This window comes from Anabrus simplex, chromosome 1 (assembly GCF_040414725.1).
Source record: "Anabrus simplex isolate iqAnaSimp1 chromosome 1, ASM4041472v1, whole genome shotgun sequence".
In the NCBI taxonomy this organism is placed as follows: Eukaryota; Metazoa; Arthropoda; class Insecta; order Orthoptera; family Tettigoniidae; genus Anabrus; species Anabrus simplex.
Genome location: NC_090265.1, coordinates 769,142,314 through 769,156,900, shown reverse-complemented (window position 1 = coordinate 769,156,900; position 14,587 = coordinate 769,142,314).

Here is a 14,587-nt window from a genome sequence, read left to right as displayed (position 1 = left end):
TCGCCAGAAGTTGGAGACAGAAAACAGTGAAGACTGTGAAGTCCATGCCGTAAAGACAAACAGCTAACCACCACCAATTCCGTACGACAGAGTTCCGCCATTGCCAATACCCACAGGCAAAACAAAACATACCCAACAGGACCTAATACCGGGGATATCCAGATCCTAGTCAATTTACACCAACAAAATAACCAAAAGATAATTCTTTTCAACAAATGCACACCAAACAAACCACCATTGGAATAGATAACCGAAATATTACCCGCAAGGAATCAGATAACAAGAACTAGGACCAAAAACTAGAACAGGGCAAGATAAATAGGGGTTAGGAGACAAACAGCTTTCCTACCGGATTAACAACAACGCACAGAGCAGAAATTGCCTACAATTTTTCAGAATGAGTACCGAACCAAGGCAACAGCAGTTCAAGAGCCAATAAATAAATTTATGATCAAAATTTTGGAAACGTAAATGATCAGGATATAATCGGATTATGATAGACGGAGCTGACCTGCACCCAGACCCAAAGAGTAGTTGGATATTAACAATTAACAAATTGGGTACCAATAGAGCAAGGGAAAATACACACGCTTCTCGCAAACCACAATTACCTTTTCAAAATACAATATTTAGAACAAGTACACGCTAGAAGGTACTACATGGTCATGCCAAGAATCACCGGAGGCGTGAACGCAGCAGATAAGGTACCAAAGCTTAAACACGTGGTAAAAATGCGCACCCAACTAAGCAACCATGTTTGACAGGAAAAGAAGTTAAGTACAATAAGCAACACTGAAAACTCCTCAAAATAAATACAGTACACTAGAAAAGGAAGAAAAAAATATTACATGATTAAATTCACACCAGACCAGAATAATTACATAATAACCCACGGTGACCTATCAAATTTGCTCACTGAAAGGTAGCTCTCATCCGCAAGTCCAAACATGCATTAACCTGTTTTTAACTGGGATAAATGAACCCGTCTAATCCTCTTGGCGATGGGGTCACTCACCAGTACCGACACCGGAGATAAAAACTGTAAAATAGTACAGGGACCATGATACCGAGGAGCAAGTTTGGCTGAAAATTTGTTAATAGCCTTGCTAATGGGATAGGTCTTGACAAAAACTTGATCTCCAACCTTTTGCCTAGGTGACTTTCTACCCTTGTTATACTTAACCCTGCCTTTCTCATAGGATACAGACAACTTCTTCTTGGCTTCATCCCAGATTTTCTGAACGTCATTTGGTTTAGACAAGTCTGGAAGAAGATCATCAATGCCCAGAACATTGGATATAGGGGAGTACGGGGTGTAGCAGAACATAAGTGACATGGGGGTTTTACCATGAGTTTCGTGTGTGGCAGAATTGAAGGCATGAGCCAACCAGTGCAGGCAAGAGTCCCGCTTGGATTGGTTATTGTGATGATATGCAATTAGAGCAGATTTGAGGTTCCGGTTCATTCTCTCGACGTAAGAAGGGTTAGGATAGTATGGGGTAGTGGTGACATGGGAAATGCTCAACTCAAAAAGGTACTTCTTAAACAAGTGACCAGTGAAAGCACTGGCATTGTCAGAAACCAGAAACTTGGGGGGACCGAAGGATGCGAAGATAGAATTAAGGAAACTTATAGTCGTACGAGCAGTCGTAGATCTAGTGGGGAAAATCCAAGAGAATCTAGAAAACGCATCAATAGCAACGAAGATATGAGTGTTTCCCAAGGTAGAGCGAGGGAGCGGACCTACAAAATCGATGAATAACCGTTCCATAGGACGAGATGCTTGTGAGGAAGATAATAGACCTGCACGGTTGTTCAAACTAGGTTTGCTGATAGAACAAATTTTACAGGACCTAATCATGTTTCGGATATCACCATCCATTCTTTTCCAAACGAAGAACTGTCTAATTTTCTGCCTAGTTTTAAAGGTGCCTAAATGGCCACCAACGGGGCAAGAGTGATAGTACTTGAAGATGATTGGCACTAAAACCTTGGGAACAACAATTTTGAAATTTGCGTCCCTTCGACCTTTACAGCATAAGACACCCTTCACTAGAGAATAAGGTTTGACCACAATTCCATCACTAATTTTGTCGATGATTTCTCTCAAATCAGGATCAGCCTTTTGATGATCTGCATACTGATGGTACAACAAAGGTAGATCCGAAAGAATGGCACCCACACTAGCAACATTAGTTTCATCATTTTCTTCAACCTTAGATTTTTCATCAAGACCAAAACTCCCGTCAAACATCCTACTAAGGCTGTCAGCGATGACATTTTCCGACCCCCTAATATGCTTTACTTGAAAACTGAAGGCTGAGATCCTAAGCGCCCATCTAGTGATTCTGCCCGTTCTTTTGGGACGGTTCAAGACCCAAGACAGAGCCTGATTATCTGTTTCTAGATCGAAATTTACATGTTCAATGAAAGGTCTGAATTTTTCAAGAGCAAACAGCACGGCCAAACATTCTAATTCATAGATGGAGTACTTACTCTCCAGATCATTGAGGATCCTAGACACACAGGCAACCGGTCTACGACCATCCTCATATTCCTGTAAGAGTACACCAGCAACTGCTTTTCCAGAGGCATCGGTTTGTACAATAAAACGTTTACTAAAGTCGGGTATAGCCAACACAGGAGCATTGGACAAGGCAAGCTTCAGGGTCTCAAAGGCTTCTTGCTGGGAGGGGCCCCAGATGAACTTGACATCCTTACGTCTGAGATGATTTAGAGGAGCTGCTATCTCAGCAAAATTTGGAAAATTTCCTGAAGAAGTTCACCATGCCCACGAACCGTGCGATGCCTTTGACATCTTTAGGGGGTTGAAAGTCCCTAATAGCCTGAGTCCTAGAGAGGTCGATGGAGACACCGTCAGAGGAAACCACATGTCCGAGGAAAGACATACTCGGCTTAGCAAACGCTACCTTAGACAACTTAACAGTTAGTCCAGCTTTTCTCAAGCGATCCAGGACATCTCTAACGTGTTCGACATGTCCTTCAAAGGAGTTTGAGAATATTACGAGGTCGTCAAGGTAATGAAAGACGAACTTGAACTTAATACCTGAGAGTATCGAATCTAACAGCCTCGTAAGAACGGCCGCACCACAAGAGATTCCGAACGGGAGCTTCAGAAATTCGTAAAGGTTCCAATCAGTAATGAAAGCAGTCAGTGGAATGGATGACTTAGATAATGGGACTTGGTAATACGCCTGAATGAGATCTAACACAGTGAAAAACTTGGTCCCTGAGAACCACCCAAAACAAGTGTGCAAATCGGGTAAGGGGATTGATTGCAAGATGATCCTGCGGTTCAAAGCCCTGTAGTCAATTACAGCACGATAGCCCCCAGAGGGTTTAGGCACTAGAAAAACTGGAGATGCGTAAGGAGAAGTGGACGGTCTAATGACCCCATCGGCAAGCATCTGATCAATAATCTTTTTGAGTTCTAACATCTTAGGTGGTGAAAGACGGTAAGGAGGAGATCTAACAGGGGTGTTATCAGATAGCTCAATCTGATACTCAAGAACATCAGTAACTCCTAACTTCCTAGTGAACACATCGGCAAATTGGTGGCACAAGTCACGCACACAATTAGCTTGCTGATAATCCAAATGACTAAGATCCAACTTATCTATTTCGTTGTTCTCCCTAGGTAGCGGCCTACCTACACAAGAAACACTGAAGGTACCCAAAGGAGCATCAATAATATCAAATTTACAATTTGGGGAAAATTTAAAGTGAAATTTTCTAGCCTGGAGGTCCAAAATTAAACCAGTTCTTGACAAGAAGTCCGTACCTAAAATCATGCTACACGCTAGCTTTGGAGTTACCAAGCAAAGAACCTTCCAAGTAAAATTACCAATACGCAATTTCACATCAACGGACCCTAGAATTTTCATATTATGCTTATTAGCCGTGACACATGCAACATTGACCTTCTTCAACTCAGGCAGTTTACAAGGGGACCTCATTTCATTATACCAATTAGCATCAATTAAGGTGACGACGCTACCCGAGTCCATAAGAGCAACAAGGGGTTCACTATTCAGTTCCACTTTCGCGAAGGTACTTTTAGACTCAACCAAAGCAGAAATCTTATTGCATTCCCGCGGGCAAATAACCTTTTCAGAATCCACGTAAAATTCTGGCGCAAGCGATTCACCAGAATTACCAAGTCTTAGTCATTGACTACGTTTTCGAAACGAAGTAGGGCAGTTATTTTTAAGGTGCTGCCTCGAGCCACACAAATAACAACAAGGACCAGAGCCACGCTTGACTGAGGGCAAGCATTCCTAAGGTGATCACGTGACCCGCAATTATAACATTTTTTAAGAGACCCACTATCCCTAGTTTGAGGAGAAACAGGGTTGACAGTAGGAGGAGGGTGGCAGATAGGTCTTGCAGCATCCCCGTGCTTTACATCTTCAGCAAAGGTACACGGAGCTTCTAATTCAAGAAAATTAGTCGGACTCTTCGTGAGGGAGAGGTAGGATCGATAGGCAGGGGATATACCTTTCAGAATACGGGCCACCATTTCCTCTTCTGGCACCGAAATTCTAAATACCTTGCAATAAAACTGCAAGTCTAGTACATAGCTTAAAAGATTTTCATGGAGCATTTGAGTCCGAAAGCAATACTGAGGAATCAAACTCTGCAATGCTAAGGAAGGAATAAATTTAGACAATACAAGTTCATGAAATTCCACAATCGTTAAATTATTTGAAATTGCTTCAGAGATTTCACGTTTCAAAATTCCTTCACAATGAGAGAATAGGGGTCGAAAAATTCCTAAGTCATCAACAGAATACACACTACCCGACTCTGTCATTTCTACCAGGAACCTCAGAAACCTGGTACTTTCTTCAATAGAATTGACGGAGAAATTTTTAACTCCGTTGAACAGATCCTGTAGAGAAGAGTGAGAAGGAGCACAATTTAAACGGGCTAACAGATTTTCAAGAACAGGGGAGACTGCACAACATGAAGCCTGATTATTAAGTGAGGCACCAGCATGACTAGAAGCATAGTTAGAATTAGGAAATGAGGTTTCCCTCTCAAAAACCGATAAATTCTCCATATACTTACTTGCTAGCATAATGTTTAGTTCAGCAGAAATACTAGAAGCAATGGTTAACAGCTTAGTACTTTCAGAAACAAGACTGGGTTGGGGACACATAGTAATCAAATCTTGGATGCGACCTAAATAATGCCACACCCTAGCCTTAAGTCTGTTAATCTGCCCCTTAGTGGGGGAAGTTTGAATGAATTCTTGTCTCACAATCTCAATTTCAGTAAGGGAATCTGTAATTATATTTAAGGACTCACCAAAGTTGCAGCACATCTTTACAGAATCTAGATTAATAGGAACCTGGACATGCGATGTCAGCAAGGCAGCGCACTCAGCAACAGTGTTAGCAGGACTGATACCCCTGATAGTGAGCTCATAAACTAGCTCAGATTTCCTGAGTTGGTATGGGAACAGCACAGCCCTCGCCATAATTGATGTACATGAAACAATAAATTTAAAAAATTAATCCAAATAAAAGCGTTCCTTTCACAGTAAGATACTTTACAAGTTTCAGTTTTTACACTCTTTGAATCCTCAAATAATTTAAAGTTCCCCCATGACCAGGTTTTTTAAAGGGACAATGCAAAAAAAACCCAGGTGGTTGGCACCAACAAAATAGATAAGCTTACTGAAAGGGAGATAAAGCATGTATTACACAGTGCAAAATAAATCTAATGAGGATACAACAGACCTACGGGTAGATCCAAGTAAGAGGCACACAAATCAATTAACCAGAGCTCTGCTGCCACGAACTGTAGCACTTAGAGCAATTAAAGGCACAATTACCCCAAGTGACAGCACCAAAGGTCTGACCATGCACCAAAGGCACGGTTCAGATACATGGAAACGTGCTAGACAAAGACAAATAAAAGGAAAGAAAACACACTTACCATGAGAAAAAAAGGGAGAGAGCCCCCAAAGGAGCGGATAAAGTACCTCTGGTCATATCAAATTATCACCCCTTAAAGGAAAACACCAACACCTTGGGGAACAAAGATATTTAATCAGCAAAATTAAGAATTTAACCAAACAGAAACAAATATCCTCGCTGGAAAAAATAAAATTAAAAATTAAAAATTTAAACTCAAACCAAAACCCTACGGTCGACCGTTAACAAAGAAATGAATTATTTAGTTTTTAAAGGACTTAGTAAGACTATGTATATTAATGAAACACCTCATCAACTCATAAGGTTTCTTACAGACCAAAAGGTTTCTTTGACCAGTACCAAAGTTTTTCAAACCACATTTCAACCATGAAAGACAACCTTGACAGAAACAGTTTTTTTAAATATTGATACTGAAAACCTTGTTTTGGATGTATCCAACCGAGCCCCTACAAGGATGGGTAGGTATTACGTACACTTTTCACAAAATAAAATAATAATAATAATAATAATTAAAACAATAAGTTCCGCGACACCGGGGGGAAAAGTCGGCAGAAGGAAAAATCAAAATCCCAAAGAAAAATAAAAGGGACCGAGGTAATCCTCGCACAAGGCTGAATTCATCACGGGCACATCAAATACAAATCATCAATCCCATCACAACAACATCAACAACCTTCGCATTCCCATGGCAACGACCAACAATGGGTCAAGGGAAGGAAGGGGCCAATCACAGGCCGCCAAACAACAATAGGCGAATACTTACAAAGGACAAAAGAAAACCGGACGCAGAAAATTACCCAAATACCAATAAAAGAAGAAAATAATTAATTTAATTTAAAAATTAAAATAAATCAGAGAAGCAAGAAAAGTAAAGGGAACCGGGACAGAATGTACATGTAACTCCTACATCCTTGGAGCGACCCGCTTGTTAAATAATTCCAGTTAAATAATAGCCTTTTACCACAAAACTTTTAGGCCTAGAAAGCCATTAATAAACATCAAGTTTCCAGATTACGTTTTCGATTAATGCAAAACAAATTCGTTCACATAGCACGCAAGTCCCAAAGTTAGCAGACGTAATTACACATGCTATAAGTTCTAATTAACAAGCCAAAAATTTGAAATTCCACAAAGGCAAGACTTAGTTTTTAGGTGACGCAAATTACTTCGTGTCGCACACACTTTCTTCACATAGGGAAATTTTCAGGTCTTTCACAATAAATCAGTAAAAGTTTAGTTGGAACAACACTTACAGTTTCATCCAGATGAAGTTGTGAGGTCGGCTTCGGTAGTAATTCTACTTGCATATTTTGAAGAAATGCATAACATACAATTTCCAGGCGAGGAATTTTAAACCAAAACAACTTGCAGTTCTTCACCAGGGCAAAGCCCTACGTATGTAACCTTAACCAGGCTCGAACATTTTTGGAGAAATCATCTCGCTAAGGAGAGAGAAGCCACACACGTCCATCTCCATCTTCTCACCAAAAAGCAATGGCGTCTTCCCAAGATTCCACAGTGCACAGCCACAGCGATCACATGTACACAGAGGGTAAGCGACCGAGTGGAAACGTACCTCGCGAGGTAGTACATACCTACGCCACAAGAGTGCAGGAGAATACAGTAAGGCACAGATAGGACGTGCATACAGTCAGCTGGGCAACGAATAACCTTTCCAGCGGCGAAGTTTCCAGTTATAAGTTTTGAAAAGAAGAAATAACGAAGCGGCGAACCACTTTTTAAGAACACAGTTTTTCTACAGCCATGTGGCTAGTTCAAAAAATATTTACCGAGATGGAAAAATTGTTACGCAGGTAACAATTATATTATATTATATTATATTATATTATATTATATTATATTATATTATATTATATTATATTATATTATATTATATTATATTATATTATATTATATTATTTGTGACCAGAACTTGGTTGCTTCCCGTACATTTGCTTTGAAGTAATGAAGGTCTTCTTGACTACAGACTCGACACAGTTGGCATTGAAGCAAATGTTGTACAGTCTAGACTTCTCCACATTAACACTAAATATCATTCTTACTTTTGAATAGCCTCATGTGACTAAATTAACCTTTGATCTGCCCATTCCAGATCCCAGTCTATTGAAGGACTTCCTCGTCATGGCCAGGAGGCAAAGTTTCCTAAATTATTCTCTAACCAGTGGGAAGGTAGGTCGTACTCTTCCATTGTTGTAGCCTAGCTTTTTCGGCGGTGGTTGTAAGTTCCTTTGATGTTCTAAGGAAGGTGTGGTTCGTGCCCATGATAAACATGGATTCTTTTCTGCTATACCTTTTCGGTTATTGGCAGCTATTCTCTTCGCATAGGAGGTGATGCTATTCCTGCCAGGTTGTAAACCTATTTAACAGGAATCGATTTCAAGCAGCCTGTTACAATTCTACAGGTTTCATTAAGAGCTGTATCCACCTGTTTGGCATGTATGTCACTATACCAAATACGGACAGGCATAATCTGTTGCGGAATAACATAGCGCCATTGCAGAAGTACGGATCGTATCAGGATGACTTTCCCACATTTGATTGTATACAAACGGGGGAGGCGGAGTGATTTAATAAATCTTAAAGCCAAGTTTCTGAGAATCTATTTTTATTAATTGATGTATTTATACAAAAAGTATTTAACAATATTGCTTTCCTATAACTTACAATAAGAGAGATCTTTCAACTTGGTCACATTATCAGCTGCCAAAGTTTCAAATGGCTGCCAACAAACAAAGTTGGCAGATCTGTTGTTTAAAAGCAAATATGTTCTACTTTCAGTCTGATAAACCATAACTTTCACTGTTATTCCTGCACGTTTGGCAGATAACAGTCCTGGAACTGTGTTTTGCGCAGGTGTATGAGATATAGAGGACAGAGAACCTGAATATCAACAAGACCAAGATCATGACAACTTGTTTACCATCAAACATTATGACGTAATCAAAGAGGAGAACAGTTTTGTTTGTTGGGATCAATCATTAGCAGAAGTGGCTCAAACAGTGCGGGAATTCGTCGAAGACTTGCCCTTGTAAGAGCACCGTTCAAAGGCCCGTATAAGATCTTCAAGTACTCAGAGGTACTTTTGCATACTAAAGTCAGAATGGTTATGGCATTAGTACTTCTAATAGCTGCTTATGGTTGTGGAGGATGGACCACAAGGAAACGAGGTGGGAAGAATATTGATGCATTAAACTCTGGTGTTGAAGAAGGTTGTTGGGTATCCGTTGGACATCCAAGAATACAAATGCATGGGTCATTCAGAAGATCAAACCAGATCAGTCTGTTGAGGCATGAATTACAAGATTACAGCTATCATATTTTGGACACATTATGAGACGCTCTGATTTACCTAAAGCGACTATTACGCTTGGGAAGGTGGAGGGGTCTCGGATACGAGGGCGGTTATCACTGAGATGGACAAACTCCATCCTAATCCAAGATGAACACGTCACTGAAAGATGTGATGTACATGGTTGAGGACCGAAACGTCTGGAGCCAGTCCACCCATGTAACTGGCACGAGTGGACGTCGACTGATCATCATCATCAAAAGATATTCGTTACGTCAGTTACCGACGAGGGGTCACTTCATGCTTCTGCTCCGCCTCAAGACAGCAAAAATCAGCAAATTAACTACACCATCTTTCTTTATTGTTACTTGGTAACAATAAATAAATTTTCAGGCTTTTATTTCAAATGTTAAGAGAAATAAAGGAAGAAGTAGGAGGTGGTGGGTACAAAGAACCCACTACCACTCATTGTTATATTTCTATGGTTTCACACACTATTCACGGAATAAAGTTATGCAAGAACGTATCCGACTTACTGGCACACATGATTCATAAGAAAACATCCTCAAAACTTCCGACATCAATGAAAAATATGAAGACATAGAGTGCAGCTGTTTCGTTTGATCCCGAGCAATACTTTCAAGACAGTTCATCCAAGAATTTGATCTCATATTTGCATATATTTTAGATTAGTTCATGCCTTTCGGAATTATAGGTACATATTTTTTATATTTTATTCTGCACATATTTTACTTTTATTGTGCATACTTGAACATGTTTTACAAGCAGTCTCCAAGAAAATATAAAGTAATTAATGCTGTGAACTATTGTGGAATAAGTGACCTTGTTCTGAACGAACTTTACAGCTGCGGTAAGATTTCAAGGAAGAATCAAGAGAAAACACAGCGTCCGCTCCCGAATACAAGAACGGTCCTGTCACATCAGCGGAGAGAGAGAAAGAGACAGAGAGAGAAGGAGAGATATCTTTTTCCGCGTTGAACCTAATTTTAAAAGCAAAACGCCATAGATTTACACCAGAAAAATGGAAGATTGTTGTAGAGTTCTGCAAACAAATTTCCGACAGGAAAAGAAGCGGGTGCAGAGTAAAATGAGAAGAATATGTATTTCAATGTGTATGTTGACGTCTTTGCCTATTACACGGATTTCTTAGAACCTTATTAATTGAGTAGTACTTTTGGTGGGTTCGGCGGCTTCCGGTATGCGGTGACTCCTGGACGAGACGTGATCCGGTAGATGACGTCACGGCACGGTGAGGGCTGATACCTAAGAGCGCGCCCTTAACCTCACAGGATGTTACACTGGCTAACTGTTCAGGCTTAACCTCACAGATCCCGGGTTCGAGCCCAGGCCTAAGGGCGATAACCTTAAAGACTTAAGTTCGATGCCGAGGCTAACCGCATCACAGCGCAGGCCTAAAGTTACATTATGTTAATGGCTAAGAGTGTAGGCTTAACCACACGCTGTCCATGCGTTAACCTAACTAGTGCCCTTCCCTAGACTCTGGCTAAAAGTGCAGGCTCAACCTTATGCTGAGCAGGGGTTAACCTATCCGAGTGCCATTACCTACACTCTGACTATACAAGATGGGACATGGTCAAAAACTCGGATGCTGAGCTTGTTACAAGATAGCGGCTGCACATGGAACTGGGGAGATAGTGTAAGGCGTATTGCATATGATTTATTCATAGCGGCGTAACATTGGGAAGCATCTTTGGTGCTCGAAGTTGAACGACTGCAGAATCATTCCCCGTCCTTTTCATCCTCCTTCTCATTATAGACATAGTTGCATATGACTACCTCCTCTTCCTGAGTGCAAGCTTAACCCAACATAAACGGGTTTTACGACAGGCTTCACCTTACAAGGGCGTTAAAGACTCAAGTTTGAGATTCGATCCTAGGCATAACCTAACTAGACAAGATGAGAATTGGTTCAGAAACTTCGATGCTGACCTTGGCGGAAGCTGACCTTAAAAAAAAGAAGGCTAAAAGGACAGAAGGGCGAAAGGACTAAAGGGCTAAAGGGTAAAAGGGCAAAAGGACTAAATGGCAAAAGGGCAAAAAAAAGCTAAAGGCCTAGGGCTAAAAAGGTAATGGGAAAAAGAGCAATAGGGCAAAATGGCAGAAGGGCAAAAAGGCTGTTTTAGGGCTCAGAACTTAACTTCGAAGGCCTAAAGGACAAAAGGGAACAAGGGCAAAAGGGATAAAGGGAAAAAGGGAAAACGGGCTAAATGGCAAAAGAGATAAAGGGCAAAAGTGTAAAATAGCAAAAAGGCTAATGGGCATAAGGGCTAAAGATGAGAATGGTCAAAGGGTAAATGGGCTAAAAGGCAAAAGGGAAAAGGGGTTGAATGGCCAAAGGGCAGAACGGGCAAAGGGCAAAAGAGCAAATGGGCAGAATGACTAAAGGTCACAGGGGCAACAGGGCTGAAGGCAAAAAGGGCTAAAGGACATAAACAGGCTTAATAGTAAAAGGGCTAAAGGATTCAAAGGAAAAGGGTAAAGGGCAAAAGGGACGAAGGTCTAAAGGTAAAAAAAGGGTAAAAGGATGCTAAACAGCTGAAAGACACAAGGGTTAAATGGTAAAAAGAGAACCAAAGGCCGTAAAGAACATTAATTGGCGAAAAGTTCGAAGGATGCAAAAGTAAGGAACAATAATTTTTTCTTTAATATTAGAGCTAACAGAATTAAACTCTATACTCTAAACACTGTATTATTTATATTACTCAGGAACTAAAACACTTCAGTTCAGAACCGAAAACTTAACGCGCTACTTGCATGATAAAAGACATTTACTTATTTATCGTACGATGAATACATGGATAGCTTCAGAATAAATGTGCGTAGTCACAAGTCCGTACAATACTACAACGCTAGGTCTCTTGACCCAATCAACTGCTTCATTCGATGTGCGGTGAATGCCAATGAGATTTCCTTTGAAAGCTCGAATACTGGGCGAGATGGTCGTGAGGATATGGGCGCGCAGCTGTGAGCTTGCATCCGGGAGATAGTCGGTTCTAAGCCCACTGTCGGCAGCCCTGAAGATGGTTTTCCGTCGTTTTCCATTTTCACACTAGACAAATGCTGGGGCTGTACCTTAATTACGGACATGGCCGCTTTCTTCCAACTCCTAGCCCTTTCCTATCCCATCGTCGCCATAAGACCTATCTGTGTCGGTGCGACTTAAAGCCACTAGCAAAAAAGCTCGAACTGGGCAGTCAGCAACAATGTGGTGGATTGACTGAGAATGGGCACTACAATCACAATTTGCAGAGCTAAACCAACCCCATTTGCACAATACATAACCACATCTGCCTTGTCCAGTCCTTATCCGATTGGTGATTCTCGACTGTCGTATTGGAGGATCGTACACGTTTGTACACGTTTAGAAGGGTTCTCAACTAGACGTTTCTTGACTAGTGAAGACTGATCCCACTGGGCTTTCCATAAACTTTTAACATGAAAAGAGTTCTTTTAAGATCTGTTGCCGTAAACCAAGGCGGTTTCCTTGATTTCAGTCGTTGATCTTCAGTGTTTGTAATATCTTGATGGATGGGTAGTTGGGGGTTCTACTGAATGTTTTCCAAACGTTTAGGACAACTTCCCATCGTCTTAGGGATGGAGGTTGAATGTTGTTGAGAACAGGAAGCCATAGCATATTCGTGCTCCGAATGCATCCCCTGATTATGCGCATTGCCTGATTGAGTTGAACATCAATCTTTTTAGTGTGAACATTATTGATCCAAGAGAAGCAGCAGTATTCAGCAACAGAATATGATAAGGCCAATGCGATTGATCCTGGAACATGAGTATTGGCTCCCCATGATGTACCAGCAGGTTTCTGAAGAATATTATTTCTAGTTTTAACTTTAGCAGCTATATTTAAGAGATGTTACGCGAAAGTCAAAGTTCTATCAAGTGTTATTCCCAAGTATTTTGGTGTATTGCAGAACGGGAATACTTGACCTCGGAATTTGATTATTGGTTTGGAATTAGACTGTCTATTGCGTAAGTGAAATGTAGATAAAACTTGTTTCTGAGGAATTGGGTCCAGGCACCATTTCTTGAAGTATACATCAAAGGTTTCCAGATCAGTGGCTAAAGTAGTTTCAGCGTCATAAAAGTTGGAGCATTCAGTCACCAAACAAATGTCAAGAGCATAAATGAATTTTCTTGAAGATGTGTCTGGGAAGTCGTATATATACAGACTGAAATCAATGGGAGGCAGGACTGATCGTTGAGGTAAACCATCGTTTAATTTAAACAATCTACTTCTGTCATTACCAGCGTAGATCTCGAAGTACCTATTACTAAGCATATTGCTAAGTAAGGCCGTAAATTTACGACATGGGATAACACTCAAAAATTTTAGAAGGAGTCCTTCTCGCCATACAATATCATAGGCAATGATAGATCCAAAAAGGCAGCCGCGCTTACTGACTTCCTCTCATATCCATTTTCGATATGCATGGTGAGAGACAGTATTTGATCATTACAAATTCTTCCAGGTCTAAATCTTGCCTGCCCTATAGGAATGTAGCTGTTGATTGCTTTATTAATTATATTGTAGATCAGTCGCACAAGTTTATATGTGGCACTTTGAAGTGCTATTGGACGGTAGCTTTCCACTTTAGATTGATCTTTATTCGGTTTCAGTATGGCTATTATCTTTGTTTTCTTCATCAAAGGTGGGATCTTTCCAGTTTGCAGAATATTAGTGAAGAAGTTGGTTAACCATTTTATTGTGGCTGGTCCACAATGAGTCAAAAATTTAGGATCATTTCCATCAAATCCGGCAGCTTTTTCAAGTTTCATACTTTTTATTGTGGCTTTAATTTCCTCTTCTTTGAATGGAGTAGATAATTCAGAAGACTGCGGCGCTGCTCTTTTCTAGATGTTCAATTTTAATTTGATATCCTTTTTGGATCGCTTGTCTTTTGTATGTTTGGAAATTGATATTAGATGATTAACAAAATCATTCCGATAGATGGCCGTTTTTTATCCTTTAGTTACAGACTTTGAAGAGCCGAATTTTCTAATTATAGACCAGGCCTTTCTGTTAGAATCGTTGTAATCTAGGGATTCTACTGTTTCATGCCAAATCTTTCTCCAACGCTCATCCAAGGACTGGGGGAGACGAGCTGCAATGTCGAAATTAGGATGCTCTTCGTATTTTCTCAGTAATTCCTCGCTCTCTGAACTCCAGCCAGGGATGTACTCCTTATGATATCCTCTAGAAATGCATCGTCTGGCTGCACTTTTTATAACCCCTACAAATCTGCTGTAGTTGTTGTAT